The sequence below is a fragment of the Alligator sinensis genome, unplaced genomic scaffold (assembly GCF_000455745.1).
Source record: "Alligator sinensis unplaced genomic scaffold, ASM45574v1 scaffold829_1, whole genome shotgun sequence".
NCBI lineage: Eukaryota > Metazoa > Chordata > Crocodylia > Alligatoridae > Alligator > Alligator sinensis.
This window is the reverse complement of record NW_005842399.1, coordinates 116,069-130,666: the sequence shown is the minus strand read 5'-3', so window position 1 is coordinate 130,666 and position 14,598 is coordinate 116,069. Positions and strand designations below refer to the sequence as shown.

The window sequence follows — 14,598 nt, the reverse complement described above, 5'->3', positions numbered from 1 at the left end:
GAACCGGGTTCCTCTGTCTTTTCCACCAAAGCGAGAGTTTCTCCCCCTGTGACTGCAATCTGTGAGCGGACAGGCCACATCTTTTACAGACATGCTCCAGCCTCTCTCCATCGGGGGGATGACACCCTGCCTTTAAACCTTCAATTTGGAGCTTGAGACAACCAGCTCTGCCTGCCACTGGCTTCCACCACCTCCATACCCATGCCTTTCATCCCCCTCTGCTTGCTGTTCCCCCATAGCTCTGGTTACATCCCTCACTTGCAGCTCTCTCCGGCTTTACATCTGGATCGTGGCCGGGTGAAAAGCTGGCATGTATTGTGCTCCTCCAATATTAGCCATGATGACTCACAAGGTTTTATTCGTGGAAAGACAGTTATGCTAATCTGGTTGCTTTCACTCGAAAGCACCAAGTACTTGAGCAGCAGAAGTCTGACCAAAACTTAGTTTCAGGCACTGCTCCTGGTTAGGAAGGAGACCCAGCTCAGCCTCTGTTAATTATGAATAGTAATATACCTAAAAGCTTCTGGTCCCAAAAGCTTGCAGGATAAGAACACGCTAACTCCATCCATGCTTCTCCAGGAGTCCTGGGTGGCTGCTCCTTCGGGGCCTGTGCACCTGAGCGGTGCACAGTCCCTTCAGCTCCCCTGGGAATTGCGCGTACTTAGCATTCCTCCGGAGGCCCTGACAACTTTGCATAATTGCACGCTTTGTCACAAGAACCTATTGCTGACTCACCCAGATTGCTGGAAAGTTGTCAAATTACTCGAATTGGAAGGGACCCTGTTGAAGGCCATTCTAGCATTGCTTCAATTATCCTTGAAAGATGAGCTGGTTTGGGGCTTGAGTGCTTCCAGCCAGAGCGATTCTTGCGTTCCCCGCCCCCGGCAGCTTGAACTTCCGCTCCCCGAACTGCTCTTGCAGCTGCAAAGTTATCCCTAATATTCACTTCATTTTTTTTTCTCTCCCCTGCTGTAGTTTTAAGTCCCTTACTACTAGTTCTGTCCCTGTTGTCTAATGGAAATAATTGGTCTCTGGCCTCTTTATAGCACATCTGCCTTTTAAGAAGGTATCAGTTACAGCTCTCTTTTTAATCTACAGAGGAGAACAGTTGCATTTAATTAATTACTCCCTAAATAAACTAATTACTGCCGGTAATTTCAGCACACTTTGCATGCAGTTCAAATGCCTGAGCAGAGAGTCAAAACACAAGCCATCTTTTCTAATAGCACGGAGTGGAAGAGCTGGGCAGGAAATGGTCCATGTACAATGGCACTGTCTTCATGTGATTTTCTTTGTTTAATTGACATTGTTGCTGATTATCGAACTCACTATATCATGGTTACTTTGCAGTGTGTTTCAAGGTTGTTTAGACTGTATGCGCGCAGAGTATTCAAACACTATGCCAAGAAAATATAACCGTGGCTTTTTATTGCTTTAGTAGGTCAAATGTCACTGTCTGGTAATTTATCATTGCGGCTTGGTTTGGGTATGTGATTGTGAACGTACGGTCGCAGGTTCTCTATGTGGACCATTCATTTTCGTTTGAAGCACTGTATTCCTCTATAAAAGTAAGTAACCTCTTGGCTTCCTGAAATGCTTTTTTTTTTTTTAATGTACACACCAAAGCAGATCTCCGGTGATCCCAGCGCAGAACTAGTAGCAAAGGTTATAGTAAGCAAGTACAGCAATTACTTGGGTATCCTTGAGCAAGTCTGCTTTTGGTGCTGTAATACAGGGCTTTTTAGGCTGAATCATGTAAGGAGGCTGGGAGGATGCCATAAGTAACTTATGAAAAATGGTTTCATTATTTACATTCAAGTAGTTTCTAAGAGCTGCAGTCAAGGACCAGGGCTCAGATGTGCTCGGTGCTAAACACGCATGGAAAATAATAGGCTGCAAGCTCTGTAGGGCAGGGACAGAAGGGTGTCAGTCCTATTTAATTAGACTCGAGTTAAACAAATGTTTGCAGCATGGTTTCTGCTGGGTCCTCCAGAAGGTGATCCTTTCGAAGCAGCTGTCCAGTGTCACCTTTCACCTCACACCCTCATCATTTGGCAAGATTCATTTGTCCTGGAGAGCTGAAGAAACCAGGTGTATTATTTCAAGAGAGGTTTTAGGATTATACTCATGTCCCTCTGAACAGCAGCGGTGGGTTATTTACACTCCAGCTCCTTTGCTGTGTTCACACATATATCGCAGACCTGATCGAACCTGCCTTGGTGGGCATTTATTTGCAACTAGACACTGGACCCTGCCCATTTCTCAGCCTGATGCATCTGAGAAGGGTCCAGGGACTGTCTTTACTTGTGGTCTCTCCTGAAATGCAAATCCTCTCTCTGGACGTGGTCTGCCCTCAGCCCCCAAAACCGGAGCTGACTTTGTGCCCAAACTTCACCAGACCTTAAGCACGTGCTCCCCAGAGTATTCGCTTCCTGCTTAAGAGTTTGGGGACAGTTGCAATGAGAAATGCAAAGGCTTTTATAAAAAATAGGTTCACGCCACTTTATTCCTGGAGCCAGCAGAAAGATGGAAGGAGAGACACAAAGCAACAAAGTCTGCATGTACAACCCCTTTCTCTCTCTCGGTTCCTCACCGCTTCGAGAACCACAGGGTGTTGGTCAGTTCCAAGACTCGCCTTCTGCTTCTTCCTCTCTCCAGCAATCCTTCACATGTCCAGCCCCCTCATCATTCAAAGAGCCATGTCTTTTTAACAGCAGCTTCTAAAGCTCTTCTCTCTCTCCTTTTCTGCTGGGACATTTCCCAGCGCTCAGACACCCGTTTCTTTGCTGACAGCTTGAGGAGAAACCAGTTTCCTTTGCATTGACCGAGGTCTTTAGCATATCCATTATTCTGTCAGGGCCGAGTCAGTCTATTATGAAATACTCTTGAATGGAAGCAGAGAGAGGACAGATTGGAGATGGATGACACGACGTGGTCCCTACCAGTAAAAGGTTGATTCCAAGTTGGTTTATACTGGGGGTCCACCAACCTCCTTCCCACGTTGCCTTGGCTTCTTCTCCCCCTGGCTGCTGCGTTAACCTGCGTGGCCTCTATTGCTCTGGAATCAAGCAGGCTAGACATCACCTCCTTGTTTAAATGTCGGCATATGGATGGGTCATTTACCCAGTCTCATGGGCCAGCAAAACTCTAGCTATAAATAAACCTACAACACAAGCCAAAGAACAGATGAAATGGTGTGCAATATTTTCTGTAGCTTAACCACAGGATATGGGCTTGATGCAAGAGTGAAGGGGAAACGTTATGGCCTGTGGGATCCTCACAGTGCTCCCTTCTGGCTGAATCTACTTATTTGTCATTATTATTATTATTATTATTGTTGTTGTTGTTATGATGATGATGATGATGATGATTTTTAATGTCCTCTCCATAGAGGTAGGCATGAACACTTGCTGGGAAATCACCTTTTGCACCCTGAAAAATGTAAGACAAATCATTTTTGTTTCCACCCAAATTCAGCTCAGTGAAAATGAAATAGTCTCTTGCAAAAAATCCTATGTAGGCACAAAGTACATTTTATTGGGAAAATAAGTTTCAATGGGAATTTTTTCAAATCTCTAATGAGCGTATCCTTCGGTTCTCCCTATTGTGTTAATATGGCCCTGTTGCCAGAACTACCTACCTTTAACATAACGCCCTTTCCGTTACTCCCCAAAGCAAAAAAACTGATCTTAGGCCCATTTTACAGATGAGAAACAGAGGCACAGAGGAATGGAAAGCCTTGTCGAAGGTGACACAAAGTCTGAGGCCAAGCAGGGACTTGAACTTGGGGTTCTCAAGTGCAAGGTTAACTACACAGTATTAACTGACTTCCAGAATGTGAATCCTGACGTGATGCGATTAGAGATCCCCAAACGGAGACCCAAGTCTCATGACCCAGTGTTGGGAATCACTTCTTAACATGTCTGAGGCAGAATAGGTAGGAATGAGGAAGAGCAGCAATCTGTCATCTGCAGAAACAGATACCGAAACAGTTCACAGTTGTCGTGTTTATTGCCAGGACTCTCCAAGCCTTCCTTCCCCGGTGACTCACTGGAGGATAATTATGCCGCTTCCATTTTCAAGAATCTTTTAGCAACACCAATTGTTCAGTGGACACAACTCCAATCAAACAGATGGCCTCTCCGGGATAAAATAAAACACATGTACATCTGAAATAGTGCTAATTTTTAACAGAGGGCATTTAATGCTGTTAAAGGATTACACAATCTTCTGCTTTGCCAGATGCAAGAGTGACTCAGATAAGGTTTGTAAAACTCCAACTTGAAAAAATTCCCAGAATTAGCTTTTAATAAACAGTGCGGTTCCAGAATGCGCGTGCACACACAGGCACGCACTTTGGCGCTATGCATATTACAGTACAAAATGCACCCGTAAGTAAAACGCAGATTTGCATTTAGTGGCCAAGCACCAGTTTGATCAAGCAGTAGCTTGACAAAAGTTCTCCCTTTTCTTTCCAATTCTCCTTCGCCCTTCCAGAGGTCCATCTACTCTACGTTGTCACCACAACACACAACTTGCCTTCTGGAGCCAGTCTTCATCCCAATCCCAATGGAAATGCAACCAGCATTTCCCAGCCCCTTCTTCCCCATGAAGTTTAGTACAGTATTTCTGAAGCACCCGTCTGAGGATCAGAAAGCTTGTGACAGCTGTTAATGAATAATACCACCTTCTTAGTGCCTCTGGGTTTCATCCCGGTTGCCCTAATAAGCACCCAAATTGAGGTCCCTTCCGACCCTAACAACTATGAAACTATGAAATGCTTACAGCAATCTAATAGACTCCAATCAGGCTCTCAAAGCCAATTTAAGGCTAAGACCTTCATTACAATAATGTCCTTCCTCCCCTCTGGCTTTAGCCAGCTACAAACAGCGTAGACGTAATAACCTCTTGGTTTGGTCCAACTATATCCCCAGTAATATCCATGCTGAATCCTCATCTGCTGTCTTCCTCCTCCTCCAAATACTTTTTCCTACTTCTCATCCTTGCTAAACATGTTCTACTTTCTGCTCTACAGAATTACTGCAGAGTTTATTAGTTCATCCCTTGTTAGTTCAGGCACATAATATAGAATTAGAAAACCCTCCCATACCAGAGCCATAAACCTACTTCCAATATTCCTTAGCACTCAGAGGTGCTTGTACATGGTGTATGTTGTTTTTATATGCATTATGAAATGGGCCACTGGTGAGGCTCTTTGCTAACAGAGGCTGCACGTTGTGCCAGGCAGATGGAGTTCTTATCGCCTCTGGGAACAGGGGAAAAAACTTTGCCTGATTTGCAATGGGCTTTGTGTGTTGACACCGCCTCATTCCCAGGCAAATATTAATCATGTTCCCCGTGTCATCCCCGACGTGGCACGAGGCACAAGCAGATTCAACGGCTAGGAAGTGGGGCTCATCACAGAGACACGAGTTTGCAAAACCAGCTTGTTACACGAAACAGCTCATAGAGGCTTAGTGACTGTAATCTGTGCAGACATCCTGCAACTTGTGTCATCACAAAAAATACAACATTTAAATAACAATTTGTTGGGGCATCTGACAGCTAGCTCAAAAAGAAACACACCTTTTAAAAGTCACTGACTGATTCTAAAACGAGGACAGGTTTCTGTATGTAAAACTCACCAAGGTAAACATGGTTGTGCCCGTGTGCAAATGGACCCCGATAGTGTGCCAAAGGCACAACTGAATCAGGAGGGATTTTGCCTGAGTAAGAACTATGAAAACAACGGCAAGATTTAGCCTACTAGAAACAGCCATGTTACAATTAATATTAGAAGTGTAGAACTACAGAAGATGAGGGCTGGAAGGGACCCCAGGAGGTCACATCTAGTCCAACCCCCTGTTCAAAGCAGGACCAACCCCAACTACATCATCCCAGCCAAGGCTTTGTCTAGCTGGGTCTTAAAAACTTCCAAGGATGGAGAGTCCACCACCTCTCGAGGTAACCTGTTCCAGTGCTTTTCTACCCTCCTCCTGAGAACACCACGGGTCAGTTAAAGCCAGAAAGTTCAATAGAAAGATGGTTACTTCCTTCCTAGCATCAAGCACAGGACTTCATTGAAGGCAACATTCAAATTAACACAAGACGTGCAGGTTTTGCAGCCTGTGCTGAATTTGTTTTGGCCACGGGTTACCTTGCCATTGGTACCCAAGCTAACTGGGGTATGGTTACATGAGGTATGGTCACACCTTTGGATTGTAGACTCCCCATAGCGAGAAAGCAATGCATAGCATCAAACTGGTGCAATTTCAATCTGTCTTCACAAGCAGAGAATTGAACCCAAGTCTCCCATACTGTGGGTTAGTGCCCAGCCCACCCTTCCTCTAGGGCTAAGACTTTGTAGCAGTGTCTGTTAAAAGTGCTAGGAAAAGGTCTAGTTAAAAAAAAATAGAAGGTCTTTTGAAGTGCTTGGTAAATCCAATGAACAGGGAAAGATCGAGGGAAAGGGGCACGTTATGTGGCTTCAGAAGCAGTGCGAGTGTCCCATGCGGTAAGTGTCAAACGAGCTGGAGATTTATAGGCAACATCACCAGATATTACACTGTTGGTTGCGAGTCCTTTAATGTAACACATCTTTAAAAGCTGCCCTGTGGCTCTGAGAGCTTGGCACGTCAGGTTGGATTGCGTCCCTCGCTTTGTGCTACCTTGTCGAACGTGACAGGTCTAACTTACTGTGACATGATCCCATGCGTCAGCCCTCTCCGGTGAATCTGGTTGTGAAGGTGAGGGTTTTGTCGATGGGACTCAGGTGGTGCGGTGAGGACCAAAACTGTCACAAAATTTGGTCTCTCTGCTCAAGAGAGGGACAGAATTGCCCATGGGGCTGCTACGCTGGAGGGGCGTAAGGAGAGCTGTTTGCATTTATTTGTCTCTGAAGCCCAGGGGAGCTTTCCCATCTGCTGTGATGGGAAGAGGGCTGAGCCCAGGCATTATAGACTTACCACTAGTCAGATAGGAAATAGATTTCCAGAAGTCTGGGGGGAAAAGGTTTGCACACAGTTTCCTTGCTTTCTAGCCAATGCAAATGGTCCCTTCACACTTCTTGGCAGCCTATTCCCAAGGATGGAGTCAGGCCTTTTTCAACAGCGGCACTTGGGAAAACCTTGATTACTGCAATGTGCTTTGTTTGGAGGGTATTTGAGGGGGATTTGCTACTAGCGAGTGACTGAATGCAAGAGATATGAAAAGTTAAAGTACAGATGGCTGACAAGAGAGCAACTGAGACATTTCAGTTAGCTTAGAGTCGAGCCTGTGAAAGACACCCAAATCCACAAATAAAATGTTGTTTTCCTGTTATTTTTGCAAGCTTTATTTGTACTGCCCGGCTGCCCGGCAGCTAGCTGTGCATGGCTCTGTACAAACACAGAGCAAAGCAATAGCCCCTTGGAAAAGCTTGCTTGGAACAAATGGTGGCCATGCTACAACGCAGATATCAAAATGATCAGAAGAGGTCATGCCTCTTTGCTGATCAAGCTACTGGAATACAACTGCATTTGGTAACAAAGAAAATTTTCCTTCGGGGTTTGAGCTTGAAGTCCCCCAAATTATTCACTAAGGGCTTAGCGAGACAACACATTCGCATCAGCATAAACAGGGAGCGGACCCAAGAGTGCATTCCCCCTCTCCATGTCTTACTTTCCTGTCCAGTCGACATAATATTGAGCTCTCCCGCACTCCTGGGAGGTGGATATTTCCTAAGTGCACTTATGATGCCCACACAGCCCAGGAGGAAGGGCAAAGTGCAGTGTTATGTTCCTGAGCAGCAAAAACCAGATCCGGCGTGTTTTTAAATGTTAACGCAGAACTGAACTTCTTGAGAGTCTGGCATTCTCCACCCCAGGCTAGGTAATGAAGCATGGAAAGCTGTCTCCTTAGACTCACAGGCAGAGAGACAGGAGCGCAAACAAATGGATGAGCAAGCATCCCAAGGTGAAGGGTATCCGGGAGCTGCAATGGCACCAGGCTGAGCATGTCACAGCAAGAGGAGATGGAGGATGGGAAGTGAAAGCAAGTGCCTGTTACAGCGGAGGCCCGGATGGGATGGCAGCATCGGCATCAGAAAAACAGAGCCAGAGGATCACTCGCAGCCGCAGGATGATGGCGTCAGCGTGAGACCTCCATGCGTCCATAGCAGAATGAGGCGGCAGCGATGGATTTGCCCTGAATGGACCATGTTGGGGAGACGCGGGGCTGCATCACAATTAGCGCAGATGGCATTTGGTATTTCAAAGCAAGCTTTTTTGCAGGCAGTGGGGGGAGGACACCACTCCAATCCTTCCTTTTTATCCAGTACATTTATTCCCTAGTTAAACTGCAATACTGAGGCAAATGCAAAGTGCTTTGCACACACAAGAATTGTCACAAGGCATGCTCACTGGGTCCAGCTGTGTGCTGGTGCGTGTGCACTGGGAGCATGGGAGGTGGTGTCTAGATAGTTGTCTATCACCTTTAGCCTCCCTTGTCCCTGGCCCTTCTCAGCTGTAACAAGATTTCATGACCTTTGCAGCGGCAGGCTCCCTGCTGGCAGAACTGCTTTACGCATAGCAGAGCTGAACCCCAAGCATATTCACTGTGGGGTTCAGGCGTGATGTGGTTGCCCCCAAAGCGTGATGTGATGAGTAGACAAGCAGGATGCTGGATGCGGTCCTTGATCTCCTGAGTATGTACTGCAGGGGACATGGGTTAAAGGCAGCTCAGTAGTGGTCTTTCTGCACCAATGCTTTCTTGGTCGCCTGGAAGAGATCCTCGTGTCCAGAGGGGTGGTGACAGATGTCTACGCAGAACTGGCAGGAGGTGATGGGGGGTCTAGACAAACCTACCTTCCCTCTCCCTCATGCACCGGCCTGGCAGAAGGCAGGGTTTACCCATGTGGAGGCCAAAGCATAGATACCCCAAAACAGAGATTCTCCTGTTCTACCTTTTGCCTGATGCCTCCTCCTTTTACAGAGAGGCAGCGTACTGCTTTGGCTCATCCAATGCAGCCACCAAATGTGATCAGCTCATAGCAGAATGACGTCAAATCAAAGCACCTTCCAGGTGTTGTCGCAAGGCTGCAGCAACCTGCTCAAAAGCTTCAAGGAGGCACAACTGCACGGCAGAGGGAACGTGCTTTGTTCCACGGCCACGATGGGGCAGAGCACGACCGCACGTGAACAGGACTCGGTGCATCGAAGTGAGAACAGCCCACCCTATTGATTGCTGGCTCCTAAGAGGGATGCCTGCACTTTGACAGTCAGCACCACTTCTTATGACCCCCCCCATCTCTTCCTTGGCATGGTCTTGCTGCTTCTGATTTCTTTTCCTCAGCCAAAAGGATCACCAAAAAGGAAATGTGTGATGGAGCCATTGTCTAGCCCAGCCCACCCCTCAGCAAAGCCAGCAGCGCACCTGGATGAAGGACCGCTTCGCTACCCAAGCTCTTGCAGGGATGAGGGTGGACCAGCTTCTATAGCAATGAAGCCGGGAAACCAATGCGGAGCTGCTCTGCCTAGCATTTGCCTTGCTATCAGAGGGCAAACATGTACGTATCAGCCTTTCACAAACACTTTTTTCCCCTTGTCATTAAGATGCTCTGCGGAAAAGGTCAGCCATACTGTTTTTCTCAGCTTCTCATGTTTTACTAGCTCTCTCTGTCAGCATCCTGATAAATCTTCCACAAGAGGACTTTGGAGTCAGATACTGCGTGCCGTACAGCTCACAGCGGGGATTCGTACCAGCACAGAGCCAATACTTTGCTCACATCCCCGACGAGTTAAAGGGGTCCATATATAGACTGGTTCTCTCAGAAAGAACGTACAACTTCCCCTCCCGTATAACATCGCAGGGTGGGAAGATGCTCTCACTTAGGCCCTGCTATGGCAAAACCCCCAGGCATGTGATCGACTGGAGTACAAGCTCACGTCCCATGGACTTCACTGGAGCTCAAAATATCGCTGAGGCCAGACCTAACAGCCAGCTTGACAAGATCCGCAGAGACCTTGTACGGATACAGAGGGCTTTGGAATAAATGGGGGAATTACTGGGGGATATCAATTAAGATCTGGGGAATGAATGGGAGTTTCAAACCAAAGAGCTTCGTGTAGACACTGTGCATTAAAAGATGTGCTGTGCTGTGCATTAAAAGATCGTCTGACTAGTCCAATGAATACGTTTGGGGAACTTTGACGGCGGACAACAGAACTCAAGTACCTTGTAACAACCCACAGCAGAGATCCCCAAGGAACTTCCCCATCATGCTGTGGACGCAAATCAGCAGAGAAGGACATGGGACCCGCTGCCCTGAGTCACCTTCTTATTCTCAAGGGTGCATATGAAAGCCTGAGCACAGCAGAGAACTGAATCCACTCCTGACTCCGACATTTGTACCCCAGACACAGGTTTATCCTTTCTCTCTTCCTCCGCTGAGACTTTCTGATGAGGACATATATTGGCCTGCGTGAATGCATCCCCTGATCCCCCCCCTGCAGCTCTAATGAGTGAAGGCCACCAAACTCATTGCACGCAGGAGCTCAAGATAAATGCAAAGCGTCCTTCTCTTTTCTTCAGCTTCCCCCCAGAGCCTCGCTCTCTTTTTGCGCAGCCACCAAGCTCTTCCCTGCTTTTATATTTTAGAGCCAAATACATCTGGAGAATGCTTGTCTCGTCCCATTCTTTTTAGCTATTTTAGGTGTTTGTGGCCATCTCTCCTGTTTATATAACAAAGTCACAGCCCAATGTCTGCAATACCATATCCATGGTAACCCTAATATAGCATGCACAGAGCAGTAGGATTTCATTAGGTGGATAAGCCGCAGGAGAATTAGGGAGAGAATGGGGGCGGGGGGAAGCATCCCTTGGACGCAGCGCTGCACAGAGCAGCCTGTCGGAAAGATGGATCACCGAGAGGGTGGACAGGGACGTAAGGCAACAGCAGGACTTCCTGCTACCGCGTGTCCAATTGGTGACCTCTCGCTGCCTGAAAACCTCAGGCTCTTCCCAGTGCTCACCTGGCCATTGGCATAATGGAAGAACAAGTCACACCAAGTGGTTCACCTTGCTCCTAAGGCGCACACTGCACGACTGGGAGTCAAGACCTCAGCCCCAAGGCAGAAGTACAAAGGAGAGAGACTGATACAGCACCCCAGCAAAGAGCCTCCAGCATCTTTCTGTTCCTCTTATCTACTGCAAGACCAAACGCCACGTGGCCAAATTGTGCACGCTGAGATCCTGCCTTGCGGATTCAGGCCAAACTCTCCAGTGAAATCACAAGGGAGTTTCACCTGCAAGCTTGAGTCTGTTATATTTTAGGGGTTTCGGGGACACACTTTTCCTCACCCTGAGATGGAGAGGGTCAGGCCTGCTCCAGGTGCTGGGTGCTAGTCTGTGAGCGGAAGGGCACAAGAATATGGCTTTTAAAACACTTAAGAGTAAAGGGTAGGGTCAACCAGGAATCGCACCGCTGCTGCGGATCGCTCCCTCAGCAAAGTGCAAGCCATCTTGCACTGGCGGAGGAAGTCATCTTCTTCCTCTCTTCTTCCTTCTTCCTCTTCCTCACTGTCACAAACCTGGAGGAATTCTCTTTGTCCTGGGCATGCACACAGAGCAGCCCGGCTTCCCATCCCAAAATCTCACCTGCAGAGGGGCAGCCACTTTGCTCCAGCACTTCTTCATGTCTTGTCTCCTTTAACCCCTTGAAGAAATCATTACGCTCACCTCATCCGTGATGCCAGCGTCAGACCTCTTCCCCGGAGACACCTGCTGTTCTTCATCTTCCCACGCTTCAGTGGGGTTTCGTTTGTTTGCAGTCACCGATTGTTGCCACGTGTATTACTCACGAATTTTTCAAAAGCGCAGGTTTGTTTAGTAAAAAATCTCCGTCGATTTGGCAGCTGGCGAGGGCGGGGGCACGGCTGATATAGCTACAGCGATTTCACCATCACCCCAAGGGGCAAAGTAACTGGGATGCACAGAGGAAGGGGCAAGCGCTGCATTTTAGTGCGGCCCATATCTAACTCTAGAGAAAGGGACATCCATCATTGCAACCACTCTTGTCACGTGGCCTGTGATAAGACTTGCTGTTGAAAGCCTTACTTCCCGGTGATGGCAACAGCGATGCGTAGATGTTTGTGTGAATTTCTGTATGGCATAGATTTATCATTTCCCTTATGGTAACCCCTACGAATCCTCAAAACAGACCAGGATCGCACTGTGCTGGGTGCTGTACAGACCTAGAACAAAAAGATGGCCAAAAGGCTTTGCCATCTAAGCGTAACATCACTGGCAGCAGGTGGACATGGATAAATGGAGAAGCATGAGGAGACGGCAAGGCAGTGTCGATCAACTTGATAAGCCGGGGGTCTCAGTGCACCGGGTGCCTAGGCAGTCTGGATTTGGGGGAGCATGTATAGGGGCTCGGGAAAAGTGGATTCTACTGCCAGGGCTTTATGGACTTGCTGGGAAGTGTTGGGCAAATCACTTCTCTGAGCCTCAGTTTCCCCATCTGTATAATCTGAAGACCAGTGCTGCCCTTCTGTGCCAAATCTTGGATTTCTATGGATTATGCAGCCTGTAGAAGAGCTAAGGATCACTCTGGAGAGAGCCCCCCTCGCCCCCAGGATCCAACCTGCACCATCAGCCTCTTCCCCTACATGTCACGTCTCACTTCTCCTCCTTGCCATTTGCTGCCTCCTGATATATAGCCTGAGTCAGGCTCTACATAACCTGATCAGCACCGAGGTAAATTTGATCAGGGCATTCAAGCATAGTGCACGATCTTGCAGCGAATGGGAGCTGTGAATGTCAGAGGCCCTCGGGCGCTGAGACCTGCTTATTCTGCATGCCCCATCTTTAGCAAAGCAGATGGCAAGCTTCCTTTATTTCCCTTTCCCAAATTTAATTTACATTTACGTTAGCAATGCATTTTATTATAGCTGGAAGGGGCGCTGCCTGCTTCAATCCCTAATTTAGTGCATCAAGAGTGGCTAAACCTACTTACCTGTAAGTAACTCTTTGTTGCACGTAGGCAGCTTTGCCTCTTGCTGCTGGGATACACAGAGCCACTCAGAGATTCAGCTTTCTCAAGGTCCTCAGGACAAATGTCTTGGAGAATTGATTTCAAGGCTCTGGAAGCTGAATCTTATCTCCGTTTAAGGCTGGGTTTTCATCCCGGGTCGTCGATGGCAATAAAACCACAGAGGCAACGGTGGTTTCAGCATGTCACTAGAGCTCAGAGATTAAACATATGGACTTGCAATGCACTATACTCTCTATGGAGCAGGGCTGTCATTTGCTGGACATTTGTACGGTGCCGAACACAGTGGAGCCCTGACCTGGCCAGCTTCTTCACTTTGTCACAATACGGTGAAAATAATTCCTTTCAACCCAGAGACTCAAGGCATTTTCCAAGCATTAATTCAGTCTTCTAACCACCCTCTCCCGTGGAGGCAGGGCTGCCTTCTTGCACTGTGCCCAATAGACAGATGGGTAAAACAGAGGGTCTGGCTGGTGTAGGAGCAGTTCCCCTCCTGCGTGGAGTGGGGACTTGCGGGTATTTTCCAAAAATAGGGAGTTCAGCCATACCGGCCAGCACTAAAGGGAACCAGGTGGCTCCCAGCACTTTAACTTCTGCATCACCATGCTCCAACCGCCAAGTCGACATGCCTCAGCTGCGGCTTCCCAGTCCATTGCACGCTCTTCTGGGCCTTGGCTATCCAAGTGAGCAGTCCTTGCCTTCTGTGGGGTCAGGGCAGCTGAGCTTGTCAGAGATGCACCTAGGCTGTCCACCTTCTCGTGTTGTAAGCTCCACCACTTGCCTCACAGGAGCTACGTCCACCTGGACACCAACGTGTTCCTTCTGCACAGCTGGTGCCTGGCACAGAGGAGAGCCCCTAGTCTCTGGAAGGCCACATCCTTGGAGATCAGCCGGCGCCTGGATTTACCACCTTAGATGGTGCATTACTTCACCGCAGGGCTTGGATAACTGCTTGGCTCTGAGTATGGGACGTTCATTTCTTCTGAGTCTGGCTCGTTGGTTTTTTGACAGATCCTGGCCTCTCGTGTAGGCTGTTTTGGCTTGTCCCGGAGGCAATGGAGGCTATTTTGAGCCAGTGTAACGGCCCATTGCTGATCAAACCCAGAAGCCGTGGGGCTCAGAGGTGACATGACCTCCTTTCCCATCAGGTCCTGCAGCTTGGCCAGACAGGGGCTTGCCCATTTCCCTTGGGCTTCTTTGAGCTCTTTCCTGGGCACCACTTTACCCCACAGAGAGCTGTAGAAACACCAGCGACGGCACACGCACGTCGAAAACTATCCCCATCTCAGTTCTTTTTTTATTCCTATCTCCTGCCCCCAGCTCTTATCCCTGTCACTGCCACCTCAACACAGCCTGCAGCCTCACGCCCTTCCACGTCCCTTAAGATCTACTTAAATCCTGCTTGTCCACAGGAAGCAACACGTGGCAGAAGCAGGGACGGGCTCGCATTCTTCACGCTGCAGCCTTCAAATCAACAGCGGGATGAGTGTTGATCTTGCTTCCTGCCTGGCTTTACGAGAAACTCCTCTGGATAATTCGAAGGGGAGATTTGTATTTATTTAGAT

The 14,598-nt window shown here is 48.1% G+C and overlaps 1 protein-coding gene across 3 annotated transcripts in view; it reads right to left on the bottom strand.

Moving 5' to 3' along the window:
* Nucleotides 1–14,598, bottom strand: part of FAM163B (family with sequence similarity 163 member B) — a 100,111-nt gene that overhangs the window by 54,027 nt on the left and 31,486 nt on the right. Inside the window, exon 1 of one of the 3 annotated variants that reach the window (XM_006029777.2) lies at nucleotides 736–879. The exons of 1 other annotated variant lie outside the window; for it this stretch is intronic. The gene's annotated coding sequence lies outside the window, so the exon portion shown is untranslated. Of the gene's footprint in view, nucleotides 1–513; nucleotides 670–735; nucleotides 880–14,598 lie in introns of those variants that run through there. One more of the 3 variants, XM_006029776.3, reaches the window with a different exon arrangement.